This window comes from Panthera tigris, chromosome B2 (genome assembly GCF_018350195.1).
Source record: "Panthera tigris isolate Pti1 chromosome B2, P.tigris_Pti1_mat1.1, whole genome shotgun sequence".
Taxonomy (NCBI): domain Eukaryota; kingdom Metazoa; phylum Chordata; class Mammalia; order Carnivora; family Felidae; genus Panthera; species Panthera tigris.
The window spans coordinates 124,860,964-124,875,642 of record NC_056664.1 but is presented as its reverse complement, the minus strand read 5'-3'; positions in this window follow the sequence as shown (position 1 = coordinate 124,875,642).

The window sequence follows — 14,679 nt, the reverse complement described above, 5'->3', positions numbered from 1 at the left end:
CATTTCTAAGGATGATAAACGCCAGACGTTTATCTTCTAGACTTGCAGATTTTCGGGACATTTACATTTCAGAGACCTACTTTTTATGAGCAGATAGTTTTACAAGGTGTTTTTACTAATCATCTCTTCTTTATTGGCCTAGTCAGTTTCTCCAAGGCTGAAGATGAGCAGCCGAGTATTCACAGCTGGCACCCCTCCCCCCACAGTGCTCCTGGGGTGCAAGCTCTTGGCTGAAGCCTACCTTCCTCTTCCTCCTTTCACACCCAGCCCCAGCGGGGAGCAGGGAGGAGACCGGCCCCACCCTGCAACCTTTGGTCGGAGCCATCTACTGCTTTCAGCCTTACCACCCACCCCTTCCAACCTCAGGATCATAGCAGATAACTTGGCGGTTGCCCAGCAAGTATCGTAGTAACATGAACAAGTTTAGGAGACTTTCATGGGCTTCTGTGTCCACCTCACATCCCACAAAGATGGAATGGATTTCTCTCTCTTCCTGCAGGCAGAAGAAAGATCAAAACAACAGAGCTGCACATGCCTTGCCCAGATGACATATGGATGCCTGTCACTGTCCTCCCACCCCAGCTCCGGATTTGTTAAACACCAGAAGCACAAGGCATCCGTATAGATAGAGAGACCGATACCTACCAGAAGTGTCAGGAGCTGGCAGCTTAGGACCAACCCTCTTCCACGTTAGGTGTTGATTCATGCCCGTGACTTCTGAATTCTCCTGACTCCGGGATCGCCGGAGAGAGAAGCTTACGGACCGGGGTTGGGTCAAGAATTTTGGGACCAGTCAGCTGTCAGGAGCAAAGGGTTAGTATAGACATGGACATTGGGGAAATTACTGTCAACCATGGGGCCAAACTAATTTGTACCTGTGGCACCCTCAAACATGAGCTCTCACTTTGGGGAAATACTTGTGGCTCTGCCTCCCGCATCTCTGCCAAAGGGTTTTAGTCCTCCCAGCTGATAGGTTCTCTGGCAAACGTCTTCAACACTCTTGTCCTTGGTGGACAGTGGAAATAAAAACTCTCGGTCTGCTTCACTTCTTTTAGTCTTTGAGAAAACAAAGAAAAAGGACAACTTGGGAAAGCCAGCAGTGACAATTTGGGGATGCAAGTAAGATGAGATATGCAACATCCTTAAGCCTCATTTTGGATAGTTCTAAATTGGAAATAATTATATCTGTCTCTTACACTATCTTGTAGTGAAGACTGAATGACATACCTAACGCAAAGCACAAAGGATCTTACCTAGAAAGAGCTCAATAAACACGAGCAGTAATTATGTCTGCACGGAAATACATTATTTTTCTTTAAGATGTATTGCTTTGCTAGGAAATACACCAACAAGATCACCCTAACCTCAGTAGATAAACAGCCGAGTTTCCAATGAACCCACATTCCTTCACACTACGAATTAGATCATTAGTATATGTCGTAAATGTAAGGGTAAGTCCCTGAGTGATTTTTGAGTATCTTCTAGGTTGGAACCCTGATTCCACCTATGTCTCTGAGCTCCTCAGCTCTCTCAGGCCTTCTGCTGTACCCCAGACCCCCTCCCCTCTTCTATGGCTGGTACCCAAGGGTCCATAATGGGTACACAATTCATTTGTGCCTGAATCTTATCAGAAGGCATTCTATCAACCTAAGGGAAACTACCCATCTGTCAGAGGCACTCTGACTGTGGAAAATAACTGATCCACACTGAACTATATAAAAATCCATTCGTAAAAATCCTAAGAAGAGCAAACACCTCACCTGGCAAGTTCTCCAGCAGGGTCCTTGGCTGGCAGGAGCAACCCTCACTAGGCAGCAACCAAAAGACCAGCCCTGAGCAGTGACAAATCTGGAATTCTCTGGCAGATGCCTCTCCAGGGCCTCCTGAACAAAGGAGACCCTTCTTACTCCCTCAGCACTGACTCTGAACAGACCGAAAATCAGTTTTGGCTGTAAGGGAAAAGCCAATGTGGAAAATATAATCTGATGGACAGGATTTGAAATGAAAGACACAATACCGCCCAAGCTTCCCAAGTCTAAACTCTCACAGGGGCAGAAGTGTAAACACTTTTTGGAAGCTGAGACTGGGACACAATATGATACCACAGCAAAAACTCAAAAGTAGCAAGGGGTTCAAACATGGGAAGACTAACTCCAATGTTCACACTGTGAATCACCGGGCTCTAAATAGAGAGGAAACGGTGTATCAGCCAGCATTGACCTTGCCTTGCCTGAGCTGAAAAACTCTCCCACTGCCTGCAACGTTCTCTCACAAAAAGATGACTAAGACAAGTCCTGGTTTTTGAGGTGTTTGTACCTGGTGGGGGAGGCTGGCAGGTAACTAAAATATAAGCCTTCCTATGGAAAGTGCCAAAAGCTGAATAAAATCAAAAAGCAGCAGGAGCAGATACCTCTAATCACCAAGGGTGCATGAGGGTCCACCGAGAAGAAGGGTCAGCCCACTGGGGTCTTGGAGAGACAGAAGGATTTGGGGGGAGGAGAGCTCTCTAGGCTGAGGCAGCAGGAACAGAGGAAGCTCAGAGGGGGAAGGACAGGGTGTGGCAAGGAACTGGGCTCAGTCTGGCTGCAGCAGCAGCCCAGCCAAGTGGGGGTGGGGGGTTGGGAATGGACTGAACATCCCAGGAAGATTGGCCTTGACTCCTGGGCCTTGGGAACATTTTAGATCTGCCTTTAAAAGGAAAGGCTCTGCCACGGGTGTCAAGAATGAATTGGAAAGAATTCATTGAATTGGAAGAGTTGAAATGTGGATTTTTTTTATGTGTTGTTGTTGTTGTTGTTGTTGTTTTCACTTTTCTGCTATTTGAAAAAGTGATCACACATGCAAATTGACAATCGTCAGGTCATTATATGCATATAATGCAAGTACCTGTTCCTGAACATATATTTACTCTCCATAGCAGTGATTCTCCACTATAGGGGATCCCTGTACCCCTGCCGGTCTCATTCCACCTGGCTTGGGGGCCAAGGGCAGGACCTCCCGACCAGGGGTGCCCTGATAACCCTATAGAGTCCCCCACCTCGAGTCCAAGGTGGCTCACGCTCTCTGCTGTATCCAGCTCACTGAGCAAGTAGAGAATGAGCCTCTGACGTGTTGGAAAAGGTGGTGGGATGAAGGTGATACAAACAAAAATCCTCCTACTGCTTTGTAGGCCCTATTAGACCAGATCAGCTTTCCTCTAGACATTTGCCCTCTCTCCTGTGCTCATGGACCACAGAAGGCTAACCTTCACTGGAAAGGGGTCATTATTACCACTGCAAGTGTTCGAGTTCCCCACAGTCTTGTATGAGTTTGTTTCTATTTGGGTTTTGTTTGATTTACTGTGTTTCCTCAGTGAATTCCAGAAGCAAATAGAATTTAAGGAATAATTCTAAAGGGATGTTATTAAGAACTTAGCTTTTTACATTTCTCATAAAAACACAAGCCCATGCCTGGTTGCTAACAGGGAAACTTTTGATGACAATTTAAACATGAAATATCCAGCAGAGACAAACCATGATTATTTATAAGAGGCGCTATCAAGAAATTATTGACTTCTTCAGGCAATTTCCACTTTGTTTGTGATTTAAGTCCTGAGAGTATATATGCATCTAATCACTTACACAAAGTTAATGGGGCTATTTCTCATTATGTTTCCGATAGTACAGCAGGTAGAATCTGACTCTTGTCTTACTTTTCCTAATTATTTGTAAGATTTCCTCACCTCAGTTTTACTTCTTTTGCAGAGCCGTTTTTCATTTCATAAGGGAGGCAGCATGTGGAGTGCTCGGTATGGTTTGGGAACGTTCGCTAATGCTAGAGGCCTTGTTCTGGACCAGGTGCCAACCACTCAGATTACAAGAATAAGAGGACTAATTTGTAACTGTCTCCTGGAGAAGCTCTCGTCTGGCACCACCAAGCCCTATGCTTTTCACCCAACTCAAAAAGATAGGATCTCGGGGTGCCTGGGTGGCTCAGTCGGTTGAGCGTCCGACTTCGGCTCAGGTCATGATCTCGCAGTCCATTGAGTCTGAGCCCCGCGTCGGGCTCTGTGCTGACAGCTCAGAGCCTGGAGCCTGTTTCAGATTCTGTGTCTCCCTCTCTCTGACCCTCCCCTGTTCATGCTCTGTCTCTCCCTGTCTCGAAAATAAATAAAACGTTAAAAAAAAAAAATTAAAAAAAAAAAAAAAGATAGGATCTCGGTGGGACCTGTTATACTTTCTCAAAGTGACTCTAGTCATCAAACTGTCTTTGTCTCCTCAGTGTGGAAGTCACTGTGCACTTCCCAGCCATTAAATTAAGAAGGAAGCAACTGACTACAGGTTGGGTCATTGGCCAGAAACCCGCTCCTATGGTGGTGACAGTGAAGAAAGTTCTGGCACAGCATTTCAAACTGAAGAGAGACTTATGAGAGCTGAAGCCAGGATGGTATCAGTTATTTTTCCTGCACACTTTCAAGTTAGATGAGTACAGATGATCTCTTCATTCCCAAACCAATGGATTTTAAAGGGCAAACAGTCACGCTGCAATGCTGAAACAGATCGTCCCCGATGTCATCTTCAACTACTGGGTTAGACGGGAGTATCCTGGAATCAACACAGTGGTAAAGAGAATACATTTCCCACCAACCACACGTGAGAGCTGATACCTCCCCGGAGCACCCCAAACTGTTCATCCTGTGTGAAGTCCTAATGGAGAAATAAACCTGTCATATAAAAAACTGCATTGCCAAGAAAGCTGTATTATCCAATGAAGGGGGAGAGGGTGGAAAAGAGAGATGAAAACTAACATTTTCTGGGCATTTCTACCTAAAATGCCAGGCATTTTCTCCGTTATCTCTTTTAACCTCTAAAAAAAAAAAAAAACAAAAACAAAAAAAAAAAACTTGTAAGCAGCACTTCCTCCATTTTACAGAAAAAGAAACTAAGCTTCAGAGAAGTAACCCAAAGAAGCCAAAGTCACACAACTCCTAAGATGTCCTGTCAGGTTGCAAATCCAACACTCCCTTATACCAAAGTCCATGTTTGCTTCAAGGAGCCACACTGCGTAATTTTAACTTGCTGTAATTAATTCAGTATTGGGTGTATATTCTGAAAAAGAGAAGAGGGTGGCAAAGACATGAAGCTAGAAATGCCCCACTTTTTCACATTACTAGTAAGAGCAGTATTCTAGATTATTGAGGATGGGCTACACAACAAAAGTCACTGATAGCTGGTGTTCAAGAACATTACATAACCATAGTTTTGCAACAGCAGCAGAAGTAAATTTACTTTCCTTAATATGTTCTGGTTGTGCTAACACTGACATTCGACCGTGGGTGTTGAGCATGTAGCAACTAATGAAAAGGCACCCAAGAACTTTTATATAGAACCAAACTGAGGACAAAGGCTTTGCCACAGATTCCTACGGTAGGAGAAAAATGCCCCATGCAGGGTTGGGGACAGGGGTGGGGGAGATGGGGGACAGAGCAAAGGAATTCAAGATAAAACTTTCACCTTCACATCCTGTCAAATTATGTAATCGGAATGTACACGGGCAAATTCCCCAGGAACTTTAGGAAATCATATGTGCGTGTGAATGCCTGTGTTCCATTTGTCCTCAAAAGAAGACTTACCTAGATTGCATCCAAGGGCGTGGCCCATTTCCAGAAGATCAATGGATGTTGAATCCCAGAAGGTAGGCAACAAGCACTTAGAGGACAGTATGCTAATATTCACCAGTACCATTAGAGTCTAGGGAAGAACAAAAAAAGATTTTGCACTTGACAAGTTTTATGCTGTGGGAAAAAAAAAAATCCCTCCACCATCATGAGCAGGGCGGGTCACCAGCTCTCTAAGGAAATCTTGTGGCCTCTAAGGATAACCCTGTTATCACGAACTACAGCGGTGACCATCAGGCACGCATGGAAGTAAATTTCTTTTTAACCGTCATTTTCCTAGAATGGCAAATATCCCATCATGTGTGTATCTACTTAAAGTAATCACCATATTCGATGTTCCCAATGAATAGCCCAGTTTGTTCTAGGTCTATGTATTTGTTTGAAGTCAACTGTTTGAAATTGCTAACACGCCCCCCCCCCAACACACACAAAAAGGCAAAAATATTTACTACAAAAGTCTACAAAAGAATACTGAGAAAAAGGCAAGACGCCAAGCTTTGTGGAGATTCTTTTAACCTAGGTCTCCTCCTCTGCAAAATGGGATCACAATACCCTCTTCTGCCCACCTCACAGAAGTATTGAAAGGATATTTTAGAAAATGTGTCAGTGAGCAACACAAGGCATTTTAACATTACTCAGCTCATAAAATTGGCATAACATAGTACGGAATTAGCCTCGAGTATTAGTCATGCCAGTAGTGAAAAAAACTAAATAAGAAATTGCAATAAGGAAAAAAAATCCTTAGCGGTATACTGAGCGCTGGAGCTAGAAGAAAAGTGAAGGTGAGAGATGAAATAATAGCACCTTTTCCCCCCCTTTTCTGTTTTTTTTTTTTCTTTTTATCACTTCACGCCATCACCTTTGTTGTGTAACTGAGTTAGTACCTTTACTGTGCGTCATCTGCCCCCCCCCCACCCCCACCCCACACCAGACTGGGTGCTCCCTGAAGGCAGAACACTAGGCAGTTTGTTCACTCGTGTGCCCTCAGCATCTAGCATAGCACCTGGTACATGGTGACTCAGCAAATAATCTTCAACAAATGAAATGTATAATGTGATAACGGTGCAAGGCCTCCAGTGCACCTTCAAGAAAGACCGATGGAAAGTATTTCTTTGGGTCTCTCTCAAAAGTAATGAACATTAAAAAAAATAATAAAAAAAGAAGACCCAAAAAATGAGACCAGCCAGACCACATTCCCAGGAAAACCTGATGGTTGCTCTCCTTCGGGCAGGACTTAGTGATGGCAGAGAAATTTGGGATTGCTCTGGACGTGGCTAGATCTTCAGGAATTGGGATTCTGCGTTCGGAATGGTGCCACGCCGTGTTTCGGTGTCAGGCTTTGGAGTGAGGACACTCCAGTCCCCCCTTATTCACGCCACCTGCTTCTCCACAAGCCCACCAGCACCCCTCTTTGCTCCTTCAACGAGAAGGACGTCCAACTCCCCTATGAGTTTTCCTCTTCCTTCTCTGGGGCCTGTGGAAGCATTTTCCTGAGCAGGCTCCCACCTACTTTCCTAGAACTGCTGTCTTTTATCTACAGGAACTGACCTGGGGGGCGGGGAGCAGGTTGCCTTGCCCCGCCCTGCAGCCCCGCCTACCTTTTCCCTCCCGGCGGGAAGAAGAGTGCTGGGCACCCATCCAGGGGGAATCCAGCCCTGCTGAAGAAGTTTGTGCTTTAAAGCCTTGAGCCTCCCCGACGCTTCTGATTTAACTCATTGAATTTTAGAGCTAGAAGAGAACTTAGAAATCAAGTTCAACTCCCTCAGCTTAGAAGCGAAGAAACTGAAGCCCACAGAGGGAAAATTAGCCTGCCTGAGGTCAACCAGCAAGTCGAGGCAGACTTTCCCATTTCAGTCACTCGTTTCCCTGTAGTGCCAGGAACTTCTGCAAAAGTCCGACGCTTATTTCCTAAGACTGAACACCCGCAGTATTGTAAGAGCCGCAGCAAAAGAATGCATACGGTTGTAGGCATGAATCGGATTTTCATAATTTTTGAAATGCCTATATCCAAGTAAATCCAGTAGTGGTAGTTACTTGATCTATTTAAGAAAAAAAAAAAAACTCTTTTTTTTTCTTTTTTTCCAAAGGCTTTCCCAGCCGGTTGCTTTAAATAACCCGTTCTCCCTAATGTATGTGAAATATGGTTTTCATTCACACACTTTGCTGCTATAATCTCAATGCACAATGTAGTCTTGTAAAGTGTGATTGAACTCAATATCTTGGTATAATGGTTACAACCAATGAGTGTCTACTTCAAGAGATGGGACTAAGTTTTCCAAAATTCTTATTTTGGGTTAACAAAGTTAGGTTTGGGGGGAGGAGGAATATAGATGAAATAAAGTCAGTGAACACCTCCAAACAAATATGTTTTTGCAAAAATAGGTTGATAAGTTGGTGTCACTGAGGGGGTAGGGGTTGCTTCTGAAGTGTGAGTTGGCAGATTAAAGAACACCCAAAAAGGGGAGCCTGGGTGCCTCAGTCGGTTAGGCGGCCCACTACAGCTCAGGTCATGATCTCGCAGTGTGTGAGTTCAAGCCCCGCATCGGGCTCTGTGCTGACAGCTCAGAGACTGGAGCCTGCTTCCTATTCTGTGTCTCCCTCTCTCTCTGCCACTTCCCTGCTTGCTCTCTGTCTCTCTCTCTCAAAAGTAATGAACATTAAAAAAAATAATAAAAAAAGAAGACCCAAAAAATGAGACCAGCCAGACCACAGTATTCTAGAGTTGAAAGGCCACGAAGACGTATTATCTCTATTATCTCGTCCAACCATTCCAAGTGTGGATAAGAAAACAAAAGCCCAGAGCAGGGACTGGCTGGTCCAAGGTCAGTGAGGTCTGTTGCTCTCCAGCCCGGTTCTCACCTTATCATAGTTTTCACACTGGGTGGAAAAAGAAGTAATAGGGTAAGACCAGAGAGGAACGTGGAATTTTCAGGAAATGTCATGAGTTCCACCCAACCAATAGGGAAGCTTTCGAAGTGTTTTTGTCAATTCTATTCAGTTCTGGCGGAAGAGAGCAAACGGATCTTTCAGATTCACTGGGGGGAAAAAAAAGTGTCAGCAACGGGTGGGTTAAGCAAGCAGGCTTGATTGGATGCAAATTTATTTCCAGGGACCAAGACCAGTCTGCACCTGGATAGGGAGAGATTGCCCTTGCCAAGGAGTTCAAGGTTTGCCCAAGCCCCTACCAGAGTCCTGAAGTACATTCCTAAGAAACTTGCCTCTAAGTCAGGGTTCGTAACCCAGAGACTTTGGGCGATGTCTGAAGCTGTTTTTGGTTGTCACAACTGTGGAGAGGCGTGTTACTGGCATCTAGCTCATAGAGGCTAGGGGTGCCGTCGAACACACCCTACAATACAAAGGATAACCCTCCCGATACAGAAAAGCACTGGCCTTGAATGCCAATAGTTTCGGGGCTGAGAAGACTTGCCCAAACTGCTGCCTGTCAATCAGCTTTCTGCTCAGGTCCTGTATCACTTCACCAAACGCGTCTTTCAAAACCCAAGAAATCGAGTAACAATTCTCCAAACTCATCTGTCTCTCTTCGGATCTTTAGATGTTTAACCCCCTCCCCCCAAAACTCCAGATGAAGAGTAGGCAAGCAGAAGAGGAAACAGCAATTTCAATAAAAATACTTAGTACTGAGAATATATGCGTAGGAGAGACTATTTTCCACTTATATTTTCCTTGCTCCTTGTTGTCATTCCATCATCCTTGGTAAATTTGTTTTCATTTTAAGTGTTACAAGCAGTTATTATGTATTCCAGGCAGGGCTCCCAAGCTGTGACAATTTAAATGAGGGAGATTTTTTTTATAGAAAAAAAAAATGATAAAAGTATAAATGGTGTGTTGAAACACTGAAGAAAAGCTTACCTCAGAGAGCAAGATGCTTTTATATGTAGTCTTAATATTAATCCAAAATGAAAATGTCCTTCACTTCCAAAAGGGTAAGATTTGGCAGGTGTAAGATATAAAAGGGCAAGGACGTGTCCCTTCCACATTTAGAACTGTGCATCTCCTGAAAAGACTTTGAAATAAATAGTGTATAAGGAGCTACAAGTAGGGGCGCCTGAGTGGCTCAGTGAAACGTCCAAATTCGGCTCAGGTCATGATCTCACGGTTCGTGGGTTCGAGCCCCGCATCCGGCTCTGTGCTGACAGCTGAGCCTGGAGCCTGCTTCGGATTCTGTGTCTCCCTCTCTCTCTCTGCCCTTCCCTTACTCATGCTCTGCCTCTGTCTCTCAAAAATAAATAAACATTGAAAAAAAAATTTTTTAAAGAAGCTACAAGTAATTTTTCAATGTTTATTTATTTTTGAGAGAGAGAGAGTGAGTGGGTAGGGGGCAGAGAAAGAGGGAGACACAGGATCTGAAGCAGGTTTCAGGCTCCCAGCTGTCAGCACAGAGCCGGATGCGGGGCTCGAACTCACGAACCGTGAGATCGTGACCTGAGCCGAAGTCAGATGCTTAACCAGCTGAGCCACCCAGGCGCCCCAGAAGCTGCAAGTAATTTTTAAAATGGCTTAAATTTTGCACACATTCAACTCAGAGAAGTAGAGGAGCTCACAATAGCACAATGTGGAGGAGCAGAAGGGACCCTGGGTGAAGGATATGAAAACTTGGGTTCTAGTCCAGTGTCATGAGTGTCCGCCATGGCCTCGGCAGATAATACTTTTTATGTGTTCATTTATTCTACGGTGAAAATAATAATAATAGTAACGGTAACAACAACAGCACAAACAATAATTGCCTCACCGACCTCATAAGGTTGTTGCAGGGCTCACAGTGCATGTAAATGTAAATGCCAGGATGTAGCCTACCTACTATTTACCACATAGCAGCTGGGCCATGGACCCTTTCATCAAAATGAGGCGTGGCCACTGCTCGCAAACTTTCAGGGCAGGATCATACCCAGAGCCATGACAAAGGGGAGTTTTTGATGGATTACATATTGCTCCCTTTAAAATTTCCTTTTCTTAATTAAAAAAAAAAAAAAATTCTATAAGGTGAGGCATTATTGGAGTACGATGAATATGGCTTAAATAAATATCTTTACAGAAAAAAATCCTGGCAAGGTGTCGTGACCCTGAAACCACAGTGTTAAATGTTAACTACCAAAGAGAAAATTCGCTGTCTTGAAACTTCTAACAAACCGGTGAATGAGTGAGAGTTCCCAACAACTCTGAAGGGGTCAACCAATGGAATTTATGTACTTGGTAAAGTAGCCCTAAATCTTACTGGCTGTGTCACAGCATTAAACAAGACAGGGAATATGTATGTCTTTGGTTTGCAGAGGGGCTGATACAAACAGAAACTTACTATTAAGGGAAAGAAAGGAAAAAGCATCACTAGATAAAGTGACATATCCCAAAAGGAGGTGAGAAGTTTCTAGCACATTTGGAAGTTGTCATTTTGTTTATGAGCCTTGGGTATGTTAGACGCAAAATTTTACGGAGGCAACAAAATGGTGGATAAAGGAAAACTAGTAGATGTAATTTATTTAGGCTCTCAAAGGGCTTTTGATGAAGTCCTACACAAGAGACTGTTAAGGGAACTTGCCAACCACTGGGCAAGAGGTAAAAAGCTGTCAACCATGAGTTAAAAGTGAGTTAAGAGATAGAGGGGGAATGAAAGAATAAATGACCAGCTCTCAGCATGGAAAAGAGTTAATAGTGGGGTATCAGCAATCGGTGTAAGAGTAGTCTCCTCCAGGATATTTATTAACATCCTTGAAAATGAACCAAATAATGAGGTGCTGAAATTTGCTGACTAAACAAAACTATTTTGGTTCCCTAAATCTATACAGATGGATGTGAGAAACATAGACTCTAAACTCAGTAATTGGGTGAAACAGTGGCAGATGAAACTCAGAGCAGACAAGTGCAGAGTATTGCGTGTTGGAAGTAGCGATTTAAATCACTCATCCACTCGGGTGAGTTCTGAATTAGTTCTACTCACAGGGAAAAGATTTAGGCTCATGGCAGACATCTTAATGAAGACGTATGCGTGATGCTCAGTAGAGTTTAAAAGCCAAAAGAAAGAATGAAAAAGGAAGAAAGAAAGAGAGAGAGAGAGAGAAAGAAAGAAAGAAAGAAAGAAAGAAAGAAAGAAAGAAAGAAAATACACTATTTAATTGCAGTAAAAATGAAAGGGAACATATTCCAATGTCATTACAGAAGTCAGTGGTACACGCTTATTCTGCATTCAGTTAAAATCACCTTGTTTCCAAAAGAAGATGGTAAAAATAGAAAGAAATATCTGATAACATCAGGAACCTCGTTACAAGCAATGGGGAAAGACAGGTACAATCTCCTAAGGAAGGTCTTTAAAGTTATCAATTATTCATAATTGGAATGAAGTAAAGATGAACATAGGGGGTATATATGTTTTCCATAAAGGTAAAAACCTATATTAATATTTTTGCAGCTTGTAGGTAGACTGGAAATGTCTGTAAATGGCATCATAAATTGAATTTTCTTCTGATATGAGATGTTATGAGCTGGTCTCAGTTCCGCCTCATGAGATCCAGTCTGTCTTCTTACTTATTAGTTGCCATTGTCATCTTTTCTAAGATGGGAGATGAGAAAATGTATATATTAAAAAGTTCCATAAGTATTATTTCAAATACCATTTGCAAATTGTTTATATCTTCTTCCAAGCCCAGAAAATGCACAATGATCTAATATTGAAATCATGTACCAACTCCAATAAAATAAAGGCAAGTGTCAGTTAAGTCATTGCATTCCCCTGACCCTGGAGGTTCCCACATACACAAATCATTGCACACTCTTTTTTCCATCTTCCCCAGGAGGCAATTCATCAATGGATTTGACCACCAGGAGCAATAAGATTGCCTACCCCTCTGCCCTTCTCTTCTCCCCAACTGTCTCAGTGAGATTGGCAACTGTGGTTACCAGAAGGTAATCAATCCCCAGGCTTCCAGAGATCAAGCATCTGCTGACAGAGGTCAGAAAGAAATGCTCTCCCACAATGCCAAGTACTTTATAATTGACCGAGTGCTTGTAGAGAAAATGACATCCTAACACTCAAGCTAAGGATCGCACAACTGGGCAGGTACATGGAGAGCAGAGCATGATGGTGGAAACAGTTACTGGCTAATTCCCCTCCTGCAGTATTTTGACCTTACCAGAGGGTTGGGGCTGAGCTATTGGAGTCTTGGCATTTCTTCGCCTGGATTTACTATGTTGAGGCAACTGATGTGCTGTGGAACTTCAGAAGTACTTTTCCTTGTTTGCTTTTCTTCCTGAAATCTAATCCCTGAGCACTGTGATAAACAAAAATAAACTAAGAATGACTAGCAATAAAACATGAGCAAGAACAAACCAAATATTAATGTAAAAATAGCATTAATAGAAGCTAAAATATGAATCTCACCACAGAAGGGTCACAGCATAGCATTTTTGCAAGTGAAGTGTAGTTATTCTGGAAGAGATCAGCTTATCCTTAAGAAATGATGTTTTTTCTCAGACAGGAATTTGAATGCTTAATAAAACATTTCAGATGACATAGATATTTTCCACTCCAAATGTGTAGATTCTTTCTAAAAGAGGGCGTAAGGTAACATTTTCACAGCAATTCTGCAAAATACGAAGGGCAGACTGATTTGCTGGGTGTTGGCATAACACAAGAGCGTTACATCAAGTGGAAAGTTACTGGCATGGGCCAGTGTTTACAGAAGTACCTTCACCTCTACACTCTTTGCACCAAAATATCTTATAAGCTTCTTCCAAAAGATAAACACACACACACACACACACACACACACACACACGCCTGTTAAATAACTTTGCTATTTTTAGGCTACATCTACTCATCATTTATCTTTGTTCTACTTATGATGACTTATAGATATCAATGTTGCCACCCCCACCCCTCACTTGAGCCTTCCCCAGTCTCTACAGATGCCAGATTTTGTGAATGACAATATCAACACCACTGTCATCCAAACTATTACACTAAGTATACACACCAATGGAATGAGAGACATATTCAATATGCTCAGTATGGTTCATCCAAAAAGGCAATTAAAATTCCTGTATGGTAAGCAACTCATTCAGAGAGATGGATGTTAGTTATCTAAGACAGTGACTCTCTAGAATACAACCATAAAGAAAAAAGAGTTTCAGAAAGAAAGAAAGAAAGAAAGAAAGAAAGAAAGAAAGAAAGAAAGAAAGAAGAGAAAGAAAGAAAGAGAGAAAGAAAGAGAGAAAGAAAGAAAGGAAGAAAAAGGAAGGAAGGAAGGAAAAAAGAAAAGTAAGAAGAGTTCCTTAACAGCCAAAACAGATGTCAAAATCCATGCAGTTCATGGATGAATTCTTCAGGTTGCTGCTCAAAGCCAATTTGCTTTTTTTTCCCTTAAATTAATTAATGTATTAATTGCATAGGAATATTTTCCTCAGTTTAGATCATTCTTGTAGTCTATGAATTAAACCTTCATTGTAGTGTAACTGCTTTACTGAGATATAATTCACATAGCATATATCTCAGTAAATATAATTCATTCATTTAAAGTACACAACTCAATGTTGTTTTTTAGTACATTCGCAGATATGCACAACCATTACCAAAATCCGTTTTAGAACATTTTCATCACCTCAAAAAGAAACCCCATATCTTTTAGCTATCATTACCCTATTCCCTTGCTCCTATCCCCACCCCAACCCTAAGCAATCACTAATCTACTTATTATCTCTAAAGAGCTCCCTATTCTGGTCTTCATGTGAATGGAATCATATATGATCTTTGCGACTGGCTTCTTTCACTTAGCATAATGTTTTTAAGGTTTATCCATACTGTAGTAGGTATCAGTACTGCATTCCTCTTAATGGCCCAACCATATTCCATTGTGTGGCTACACTACATTTTACTCATCCATGTGCCAATTGAACGGACGTTTAGATTGTTTCCATTTTCTGGCTACTATGAGCTCATGCTGCTGTAAACATTCACATACAAGTTTCGGTATCGACATATGTTTTCATTTCTCTTGGATGTATACTTACGAGTA